Genomic DNA, 12,534 nt, shown 5'->3' on the forward strand with positions numbered 1-12,534 from the left:
ATCAGTTAAACATTCTTCCTCGGACTGAACTTCCAACGTTCAAAGGAAGCCACGTACTCCAAAAGTACAGCCGCATTAATTGCAGAGATCTCAGGATCATCCCTCTCTGCAGAGGTCATTCCTATTTGGTGGCTACTTTATCAGAGACGTCACATCTCCTGCTCTTCAACATAGTCGTTCCCACCAAATAAGGAACCTCGAAAATTGAAGCCTCAGCCCAAATTCGAAAAGCTCTCCAACGGAAGAAATCTTGAAGACGTTCTCCGCCAACGGATCTATTCAAGACCTCTCCTATAAATAGCGCTCGAGGATCACTTCAATCTTCACCGATTCAACGACATAAGCCGAAACTCTGCCAAAATAGTTTCTCAGCCAAAAGCTTAATCTCCCCAAAGCTTGAATCGAAGAAGAGAATTCCAAAGCCAAAAATCAGTCACTGCTGATTACACACATTCTCTTAGACCTTAGGTAAACCTCTGTTTACCCAGAAGCCTAGGTCAAACTAGCTCCAAAGAACTTGTTCTTTGAAGTTTAGTTGGCAGGATTTCAAACCACCCTTCGAGATAGAATCGAGTGTTTGCGTGAAAAGGAGTTCAGGAAGGTACTCTGACTCCGTGAGATCCTAGTGCAAGGTCGTGCTAGGAGTGAGAAATCCAATGCGAGTGAAGTGTTGGTACTGAAGACTGGAATCTTCAGTGGTACGGTTGTGTGCACCCGGCAAGCACACGGTTCGATTTGCAGTGCACCAGTTAAGCACTTGCGGAGTAGATTGTTGGTCTGATCAACCGACCATGGATGTAGGAAGTATTTTCCAAACCACGTAAAAGTCTCTGTGTTATTTACAGCTTTCATTTTTACATTCTTACTTGTGTTCTTACTTTTGATAAACTGAATTCTGATTAACTGCAAAGAGAAACCTAAGACTAACAACGTGCTCAACCGAGGCTATTACGAAATAAAGTTATTTCCGCTGCGTATGTTATCAGTCTGACTGATCTATCCTCTGATAGTTAGGAGACTTGTAACATCTCTGTCTTAGCAAACTCGAATGAAGCCTTAACGTGCATCAGTTAAGTTCCAGTGACTTAACTGATAACTCCTTACTGAAGAGTATTTCAGTATCAGTCATCAGCCTTGTTTGGTCAAAACTCTTTTCTGTTAACAGGTGTCTTGTTTGCTTGTAAAGTTTCATTTTGATCTTTATCTTGAGATCCCTCTGTTTTAGAAAAGAAAAATAGCCCATAGGTGTATTCCCCCCCCCCCCTCCATACACCTATTCGAGACCCTCCGGACCTAACAATGTGTTATAATTTTATTTGGTTTATAATTTTTTTCAACAATTTCTTTACATGTAATGTATTAAATAATGTAATTGCATAAGAAAAATATGCACAATACATAAAAAAAATACAAATATAAAACAATAATATGAAACTCGAAGGTTCGGCCCTTGCAACCGGCAGTTTCCATCCCTGACCCAGAACCGACCCTTCTGTACCTTTTCGCTGGCTGATTACGGTTACCTTCCCCGTTAACCGTGAACCACCAATTTATGCTCGAAATTGACGATTTTTGATCTGTGGACATCACTAGATAAGATAGTTTAATTATAATTATTTTTATTATCTTTTTAAATAAGGGGTTATAACGAGAATAATGGAGGTTGTGTTTAAAATTGTCCTACTTTAAATTATTAACTTTCGATGAAAAATGCGGATTATAAAAAAAGAAAAGAAAAAACCTAAAAGATAACCTTTGAAAGCACAGAGAGAGCAGAGTAAGGGCCGGGCCTCGTTAAAACCCCCTCAAAGAAAGCCACATGCGAAAAAATTTAAGGAGGGAAAAAAGTACCCATCTGAAACCAAAAAGGAAGAAAAGAATTAGCAATACAATTGAGTTTCGGACTAACCATCACCCAACTAATTACTATTCCAATTCAACCAAGGGAAAAGCAGACAACAAGAGACTCAAGAAAACTTCGGACTAACCAATATCACAGTAACATAAATAATGTATCCTATGATTGATATTTATCTGGAGGGAGAAAGTTTTTATCTGGGTTCGAATCCGCAAGGGGGAAAATAATATATCCTATGACTGATATTTATCCGGACTAACCAATATCACAGTAACATAAATAATATCACTAGTCTCACTGGAACTTACCCCCCCCACCACACACACACACACACACACACATAGGGGTGTCTATTCGGGGCGCCTACCCAAAAATTGCGGGGACCCGACCTCGACTTTTCGGCGAAACTCCCACCCGATACCCGTCCCGCCGCTGCCGTCAGGTACCCGACGCAGGTATTAGGGTACCCGCATACCCGCCTGTTTTTGCAATTTTTGTTTTTAGGTTTTTCGATTAATTCTGTCCCAACTCCCAAATAATAGAGAAAAAAATTAGTTAAACAAAGCTGACTTTTGTGTTTTAAGCTTAATTATCATTAAAGCATTGGCCCTGTATCTAATATGCATTTTTGTGAATTAAAATTGTAGTAAAAAATATTTTTTGTTTGGAAAATTGAGAAGTTTTGATCTCTTATATGTCTGTATATATCCAACTCAACTAGTGTATGCACGAATCATGAATCATGTATCCAACTCAACTACTATTTTTGTTCATACTAATTTTTTTATTATAATTATAAAATATACAAACATTAAAGTAGTTTCTAATTAATATCATCTTCTATAAATTTAGTAAAATGGGCAACGAAGTTTGTCGAAGATATTAGAAATCAACCATGAAGAGGCAATATTTTGTTATAATTTATACATGAAGATTAAAGAGGCAATATATTTTTTTTTTAAATTCGAAATATCCTTTCTATTTCTATCAATAATCCACCTGTGAAAATAATGAAAATATCCAAATTTAATGACCAAAGACAACCAAGTTAACCAACCATGAACCATCAAAGATACAACATTCAAAGTTTCAAACCATAAAACTAGAAAGCTCAAGTTATCAACCATGGAGTCTAGAAGTTAAAGTGTTCAACAATCAATGCATATATATATCAATAAATGATAATAATAATAATAATAATAAGCAAAATAGAAATATCAAATAGTGATGATCATTTCGCAATTGTTCCACTCTCACTTTGAGCCGTTCGTGTTGTCTTTGTCTCTTCCTCTCGCTTGCTAATTAACACTATGGACAAATAAAACAAGAAAAAAATATTTTGGAAAAATCGTGTTGTCTTTGTCTCTTCCTCTCGCTTGCTAATTAAATTAAGTTAGTCTAACAAACAATGAAACAATAGTGATTTAGTGAATAAGAAATGTATTAGTATTACAATGTGTACTTACCCATTTGAAATTCCCTTTCCAACTGTTCGACAGACAGGCACACCTTCTTCATCCTTTTTGTTAATTGAGCTACTCTTCAACCAATCCTCAGCACAAATTAACGCCTCAACCATACTGGATGCTAATGAGCTCCTATACGGGGAGAGAACACGACCTCCTGTGCTAAATGCTGACTCGGAAGCAACATTAGAGGTGGGTATAGCCAATATATCCCTATCCATCTCAGACAGAACGAGATATCATGGACTATTCTTCGACCACCGCTGCAAAATATCAAACTTATCAACCACATCCTTTGACAATTTGAATTGCTTCTCAGTGAGATAGACTACGAGCTCATTTGCATCTACTTCCTCAGCCTCTTCATCACTATCCTTGGCTAGACATGTAAGAGAACCTCGAAAATCTCTACGCCCTTGAGATGGAGTAGCAATGGAGGTATTAGGTATTCTAGTTGGAGGCAAATTCACCTTATACAACCCCATATAGAACTTAAATGTCTCATGCATTGAGGCAGTAACCTCATTAGCCAAACTGGTACCTCGTTCAGCTCCATAAACTGATTTGAAGCATTTCTCCACATGCTTCATCTTTTGCCTCGGATCCAAGGCGGTAGCAATGTAAAGAATTCAGTTCATCATTGGGTTCAGACCTTCTCCTTAAAGCCAATACATGCCAATCTTAATCCTCATTCTAACTGCCATAGAACTTATCTCACGATCATCACTAAACTCCAATTAAGATATGGGATCAAAGATATCACACATCTCAATCAAAAACAAGTGTGATGTGGCGTATGTAGTGCCAGATACTAGAAACGTCAACTCATAAAACTTCTTTTAGATATTCAATGATCTTGCGCACATTAACCCAATCTGAGGCTTCATACAGTCCAATAGGATCTTTGTCATGCTTTTTCCCCAACAAATCAGCTGTATAAGTGGGAAACATATTATCACACATCTTCCAAACCTCCTCATATGGTTCGGTGGACTCTAACATCAGATATGTAGAGTTCCACCGAGTCGGGACATCTAAAGATAAGACCTTTGTACACTTAATCTTATCTTTTAGTACTGTAACACAGTGAACTTATTATTTCTTGCTGGTGAGGCCTTAACCCACTTGACCGCCTCTCTAACTCTTCTTACAAACATCCATATCTCGTCTAGCCCTTCTTTCACCACCAAGTTAAGTATATGTGCTACACATCGCATGTGGTTGTATCCATCGCATGTGTCAAGGTATGCACGAACACGTCTAAGAACCCCATCATTTGAAGTTGCATTGTCAGTAGTACAACACAACACATTCTTCAACCCCCACTCCTTTAGTGATGTGACGACCGCTTCACCAATGTTGATTCCCTTATGACTGAGGATGGGGCAAAAGGTGATGATCTTCTTATGAAGAATCCAATCTCTGCTGATACAGTGTGCAGTAACACAAATGAAATTTATGTTACTTACTGATGTCCAACAATTGGTGGTTATGAACACTCTACCCATGCTTTTTTTTCTGGTAGAAGGATTTGATGACATCCTTGCGATCCAGAAAAAGCTTCACGCAATTAGTACGGATCGTCTGTCTTGAAGGAATCTGGAACTGAGGGCAAATACGATCCACGAATCTTCTAAAACCCTCCCTCTCAACAAATATAAAAGGCAACTCATCGAGAATTATCATTTCACACAATGTTAATCTCACCTCCTTCTGGTCAAATCTCCAACTCGTTAATGATCCAGTTGCAGCACCACCGTCACTAGGGGTGTAGTTCAAAACAGTCTGCCCACCAACACTTGCATTCTTCCTCATGCAGTAAATGGTATGATTCTTCAAACCATTAGTACCATGGTTGTGTGAGTTTGCTCCAATTAAGGTACCACAACGGATACATCTTTCTTTGCGTATCTTTGTCGGATGATCGCCTTCTTAGACCCACTCAACAGTAAAGTGTTTCCAGTGCGTGGATTTCAGTGAACTTTTTCTTGTCTCTACCTCCTGCGCCATTTTTCCTCCTCTTGTTTTCCTTTTCTTCTTCACACTCTGACTTCTTATTGGTTCCACTGGTTTTCCTGTCTATAGGGCTTCATCTTGAGCTTGAACCTCTTCTAACATGTCCACATCAACATCTTCATTTTCTTCTTCCTCCTCTATCACAAATATATTACTAGCTTGTTGTGTTTCTTCTTGCGAAAATGCTATCTACACATAGTTAAATATTGATAAGCAATACAATAGTAGTAAGTACAAGTTACAACTATACTATTTTGATATATGATCAAGAACTACACCAACTGCCAAGTGACAATACCCAATAAATACAATCTGCCCAAATATGATCAAAGTATCAAACATTCATAAATGATATTGACACCCAATCTGCCAAGTACTCGAATTTTGGCCCTACTGGTTACTGCCAAGAACTAGAATTTGGCACCCAATTCTATTTTACAAAAGTCACAGCAATTCGGTGCACTTTCATGCAATTCAGCGGCCTAATGAGTAATGACAAAGTCACAGCAAAATGCCAAAATGTATAGACAAAAATCAAATCAAACTAAAAACATAAATGTATAGACAAAAATCAACATATTCTATTTTCACCCATTTTGCCATTCCCTGAACAAATCAAATGTATAGACAAAAATCAAACTAAAATCTTCACATCATTATCATCTAGTACAATCATGTATTATCAATTTATCATCTAATAAAATCAAACCCATTCGGTGCTCTTTCATGCAATTCAGTGATTCACAGCAAAATCTTCACAATTACTCACACTCAAAGTCTCAAACACATTCACAGAATCACAGCAAAATCATTCGCAGGCTGAGGAGAAAATCTGGAAAAATAATACCCTTACCTTCTGACCGCCGGACACTGTTAGATTTCAGGCCGTCGGATGCCGAAAACAAGGTAGGTGAGGGTCGTGCGTGACGCTGGTGACGATGCCGAAGATGGAGTTGCACTTGAGACAGAAACCGTGCGGCGCAGGTGAGAAGGCGTCGACGAAGCGGGTGAGCACTGAGCAGCAAAGAAAAAAAACTTACAAACGTGACGGCTCGGACGGCGGGTGGGTAGGACCGTGGGAGGCAGAGCCGCAGAGGGACGACGCTGGAAGATTTGGGAGTTGGGAAGGGTAGAAACTTTCACGTCTGTTCACTGAAAATATTAGGGTAAAAATTTTAGTTTTACTAATTACTCCCTCCGTCCATGAAAGAACTTCCTATCTTACCCTTTTGGTACGTCCACAAAAAAACTTCCTACCTATTTTTGGACTATACCCCACCACTTATAATTACTTTTTTTTCACTTTTTCACAACTCTCAATATTAATTATAACACATTTTCACCACTCCCAATACACTCAACAACTTTTTCTCCACTCTCAAACACTCAACAACCTTTTTCTTAAAACTCGTGTCACTCTCACTTAGGAAGTTCTTTCATGGACGGAGGGAGTACTATTATTAAAAATTAATAAAAATATAAAATTTATACTCCCTCCGTTCGCCAAGATTATGTCAAATTGCTTGGGCACGGGATTTAATAAAATTGGTGATGATTTTGATGTAGTGGAGAAAGGATCTCACCACTTTATGAGATGTGAGGTTGAGATTAAATTTTGGGTGGGTTTTTTGTAAATAAAGAGTGTTAGTAAGGATAAAATATTAAAGAGGAAGGTGGGACCATTGCCTTAAAAGGAAAGTGACATTGTCACACCCCAATTCTTGAATGAATAAATATAATCGAGGTGTGAATAATTCATAGAAATAAACAAGGGAAAAACCTTGTTAAAGCCGAGTAATAAAATATTAAGTCGGGCTATGCCCCTTTGGATCAAAAGTTTTGTTTCATGCTTCTGACAACCGACATTCATTAGCATAAATTCAGTAGTGAAGAGTCTAAGCTCGGTCAAGTATATCGTTTGAAATTTTACATGAAGATCTTAAGTTGGGATAACAAAAGACGGATATGAGTGATTGCTACAGCGGAAGTCTAAAATAGGAATTTAACCCTAGCCTCAGCTCCGTCCCGTCAGCACCAGCCAGCCAACCTGAAAACATTTGAAAGTAATTTTGGGCTAAGTACTAATGTACTTAGTGGGCATGCATTTTCTGAAACATTTCATATTTTCGTAAAGAGCAGTTTATCCAATCATACTTGACATGACTTAGAAGGTTTTAAATTGAAAGAACTTCTAAGCATGTTAAAACATTTCTTTCATTTGTGCGCACATGTCACACTCCCTTTCTGTTACTCGCTGTGATCCCGGACCTCTAGCCACCGACGGATCTCTGTCTCCCGCTGACTTGAACTGAGGGCGTAACCCAGACAAGTTTACTTTGACGTCGGGACGCTACCCAGGCAGGCCTGATATTTCTCATGCTCCGGAACACATCCAGCCGAGCACCCTTATAACGCCTCTGGTTAGAGCCCGATGGAGATCAACCCACCGAGTCAACTAACAAGTGTACACAATTCTCAAACAACGTATTAGGTCATAAGAGAACCTCAATTGATTAACTGCGCGAGCCTTAAACAGAGCAGAGTGCACATAAACATTTTATTGGATAAACAGTTTGCATTTCGTTGAATAAATAATTTGCATTTCATTGAAACATTTAGAGCTTAATAACTCAATCATACTTTATACATTTGGAAAGTAAGCCCACCTGGATAGGCAAAGCCTGAAGATCATAATCACATAAACTCGTCTTGGGAAAGCAGCGCTAATCCCCTTGGTTCATAAAGCCTACAAGAAATTCTATTCTTAATAGGTCTCCTTGAATCTAATCTTAAGTCATGGTGAAGTGCTTAACATTCTATGATTCACTTAGTCGGGTTTTCAAAATTTAATGAATAAATAATTGAAAACATTTCTCTTGAGTTAAGAACACCAACAATATTCTTACTCATCGTTCTTTAATAATTGGAATTATAAATAAAACCAATTACATCATAAATACTTTTTATTGCAAAATAAATGCAATTTCATGTCATCTTAGCATATACTAAGTAATTTACTTAAAATATGCACATAATAATAATATAATATTATTATGAAATTTATTCTTTAAAATAATTAATCAAACTCAAAGAAGTCTAATTAATTAAATAGTGCAGTTCATTTAAATGGAGAAGCTGCACAGCCCAATGAATAAATTAAGGGCCCAAAGCATTAAATAAAGACATTGGCCCAACTGAAAAATAAATTAAAAACCGGCCCAACACAGAAGCCCAACTCTCAAGCCCAAACCTAGCCCAACTCTCAACCTTTTCTCCCCTTTCTCTCCATCAGTCGCACACAACGCACACACTTTCACTTCAGTCCCTTGACTGCTCGCCTCTCTCGACTGCTCCTCTCCCCTTCGACTGCTCGAACCTCACGGCCGCTGGAGCTCGCCGGAGCAAGCGGCGACAGGCTCCAGCTCCCTTCTCTCTTCTCCCTTCTCGGCGACTGCAACAACAAAAGCTGCCGCCGACCGTGACTCGGACTCCCTCCCTCAGATCTCCGGCGATGACAACAGCGATGAGCTGCCACAGCGCCTGAACCCTAGTGACCCCAATCCAGTCGCCCTCAGCCTCCTCCCTTCTCTCCCTCCGTCCGTGGCCGAGCGACAGCAGAAGAGCCGCCGCGCCCTGGCCTCCCTCTGAGCAACCAAACCCAGACCAGTCACTCATCTCTCTACTCTCTGCTCACTCCGGCCGACAGCAGTTGATGGAGCAGACTGCCGCCGTCGTCCCGCCCTCGACAAAACCCAGCCCCGACCCGACCGCCTCTCTCTCTCCAGCCGTGGCCGGGCAGCAGCGGCACCGCCGCCGTGCCCTGCCTCCCTCCGTTGAACCCTCAGCCGCCCATCTCTCTCCACCCCCCCCTCTCGACTCAATACGGCAAGATCGAAAGCAGGGAACAAAAATAAAGCTTCAAATTTTAAATCTTTTCCCTTTCTTCTTTACAACAGTCATGTTGAATGTAAATATATACACAATATATATGCATGTATCTTGATGAGATTATGGATGTGTGTTTGTGCTTTGCTGCTCGGCTAAGAATTGATGAAATTGGCGTGAACTGGATGAGTCAGAAATATAACCTTTCACTGGATTTGTTGCTGTGTGGTGTAGATGAAATAAAATCGTGTCTGAGTTTCTTCTAGGGGTTCTGTATCTTGGGCAGATTCTTGAATAAGAAAAAGAGAATGCTGTGAAAATTAAGAGCATAAATCCGATGAGAGATCAGTAGTAGGAAAACCTGGAATTGCTGCACTTGAATTCTGCTTATGACAGAGTGAGGTAAATGAGTGAAAGAAAAATGGTGAAGTAAATATCTTGCCAAAGTGTATGGCTTCGCAGAGAAGGGAAAAAGTTGATGGTAAGGCTATGATGGTAAGAGTTGTAGGGTGGCTGATGGGATGTATGCTTTTAGCTAACTTTTGGGGTTGATTGGACAAATAAAATCCCTCAGGATAAAATTGTCGAAACTGTAGAAATTCTTCAGGGTTTGCTAATTAAAAGTTCGTGAAAATGCTTGAATGCTAAATTAAATAAATATGCAACGCACATAAATTTAATAACTAAATTTACAAAAGCTTTTTGTAAATCATTTTTGTTGGAATTAAAATAAATTCTTTTTCTTTATCCGGCGTGAATCATCTTAAATCTAAGGTCAAAATTATTCTAAACTTAGCTCGAGGAAACGGGGTATTACAGACATAATCTTAGTGGACGCCCGATATAGTAATTGTCACATAATCTTGGCGGACAGAGGGAGTATTATGTTAATATTAGATGCGGGTATCCGGGTATTCCCGATATCCGACGGGTATACTAGATACCCACGAAATTTCAAATCCTTATTCATGATCCCGACCTGTTCCCGTTTATTGCGGGTATCGGGTTCGGGATGGGTAACCCGATACCCGCATCCGGTCTTGAACAGTGGTTGGGTTATCATAGTACCGTGTCCTTTAGGGGTGGGAAGATAGAGTTCGAGTATAGGGTACCCGATTATTCGACCCAAAAAAATCGGGTATCGGGTACCCTATACCCGAAAAATTAGGGGTCGGGGTCGGGGTCGGGTTCGGGTATTTAGGGTGCTAAAAAATAAAGTATCAGGTATACCCGATCGGGTATCGGGTATACCCGAAATACCCGATTTTTTAATTAATAAATTTTAAATTATTTAATTAAATTTAATTTAAAAATCTGTAAAATTTTGAATTGAAATTCAATTTTAATTTAAAATTTTAGACTTGGGAGTTAAGATTTGTGCTTGTTGATTTTTGATTTGATGTTATATATTACTCCCTCCGTCCACGAATCAACTTCTTGTTTGCCTCTAAAATTTTGTCCACCAATTAACTTCCTACTCTGCTTTTTGGACATATATATCCTCCCTTACTTTTTAAATTACTACACTTTACCAATTGGACCCACCACACTTTACCATTACTTGTCTAATTAATCAAATATTGAAGTTAATTAAATGGAGTAGGATATTTCGAATTTTTCAGTTTATTTATTTTCTTTCGGAATTTCAATTTATTTATTTTCTGAATTTTATAGTTTATTTATTTATTTATTTTTGAATTTTCAGTTTATTTATTTCCAATTTATTTATTTATATATTTTCGAATTTTCAGTTTAATTATTTCTAATTTATTTATTTATTTTCTGAATTTTCAGTTTATTTATTTATTTTCTGAATTTCAAGTTTATTTATTTATTTATTTTTGAATTTTCAGTTTATTTATTTATTTCAGTTTATTTATTCATTTATTTTTGAATTTTTAGTTTATTTATTTTCTGAAAAATTTATTTCCAGTTTATTTATTTTCCAGTTTATTTGTGTATTTATTTATTTATTTTCTGAATTTTCAGTTTATTTATTTATTTATTTTCTGAATTTCAAGTTTATTTATTTATTGAATTGGCACTTTTGTTTAATGTTTTCTGAATATCTAGTTTATTTATTTATTTATTTAATTTTGAATTTTCAGTTTATTTATTTCTAGTTTATTTATTTATTTTCGAATTTCCAGTTTATTTATTTATTTTCTGAATTTCAAGTTTATTTATTTATTTATTTTTGAATTTCCAGTTTATTTATTTATTTTTCTGAATTTCAAGTTTATTTATTTATTTATTTTTGAATTTTCAGTTTATTTATTTCCAGTTTATTTATTTATTTTCTAAATTTTCAGTTTATTTATTTATTTTCGAATTTTCAGTTTATTTATTTTCTGAAAACTTTATTTCCAGTTTATTTATTTATTTATTTTCTGAATTTTCAGTTTATTTATTTATTTATTTTCTGAATTTTCAGTTTATTTATTTATTTATTTTCTGAATTTCAAGTTTAATTATTTATTGAATCGGCACTTTTGTTTAATGTTTTCTGAATTTCTAGTTTATTTATTTATTTACTATTTAATTTTGAATTTTCAGTTTATTTATTTATTTTCTGAATTTCAAGTTTATTTATTTATTTTTGAATTTTCACTTTATTTATTTCCAGTTTATTTATTTATTTTCTGAATTTCACGTTTATTTATTTATTAATTTTTGAATTTTCAGTTTATTTATTTATTTTTCTGAATTTCAAGTTTAATTATTTATTTTTGAATTTTCAGTTTATTTATTTCCAGTTTATTTATTTATTTTCTGAATTTCAAGTTTATTTATTTTTGAATTTTCAGTTTATTTATTTCCAGTTTATTTACTTATTTATTTATTTCCAGTTTATTTATTTATTTTCACAATTTTCAGTATATTTATTTATTTATTTTCTAATTTTCAGTTTATTTATTTTCTGAAAATTTTATTTCTAATTTATTTATTTTCCAGTTTATTTATGTATTTATTTATTTATTTTCTGAATTTCAAGTTTATTTATTTATTGAAACGACACTTTTGTTTAATGTTTTCTCATTTAAATGCTTTCATTTAATTCACCTAATAAAATAATGCCAAATAATTAGTGCAAGATTAGTAAAAGTAACCACAATACATTAACACTACCCTTTTAGTCTTTTATACCACCTTTACACCACCTTTTTCAGCTTTCTTAAAACCCGTGCCAAACACCAAATAGGAAGATGATTCGTGGACGGATGGAGTATTTGTTAATACAAGGAATTAAAAACGTACACAATTATATAGGGCAAAGGCTGAAAATAGGGGCTACATTTTCAAAAAAAA

Source organism: Salvia miltiorrhiza, chromosome 8 (genome assembly GCF_028751815.1).
Source record: "Salvia miltiorrhiza cultivar Shanhuang (shh) chromosome 8, IMPLAD_Smil_shh, whole genome shotgun sequence".
Classification (NCBI taxonomy): domain Eukaryota; kingdom Viridiplantae; phylum Streptophyta; class Magnoliopsida; order Lamiales; family Lamiaceae; genus Salvia; species Salvia miltiorrhiza.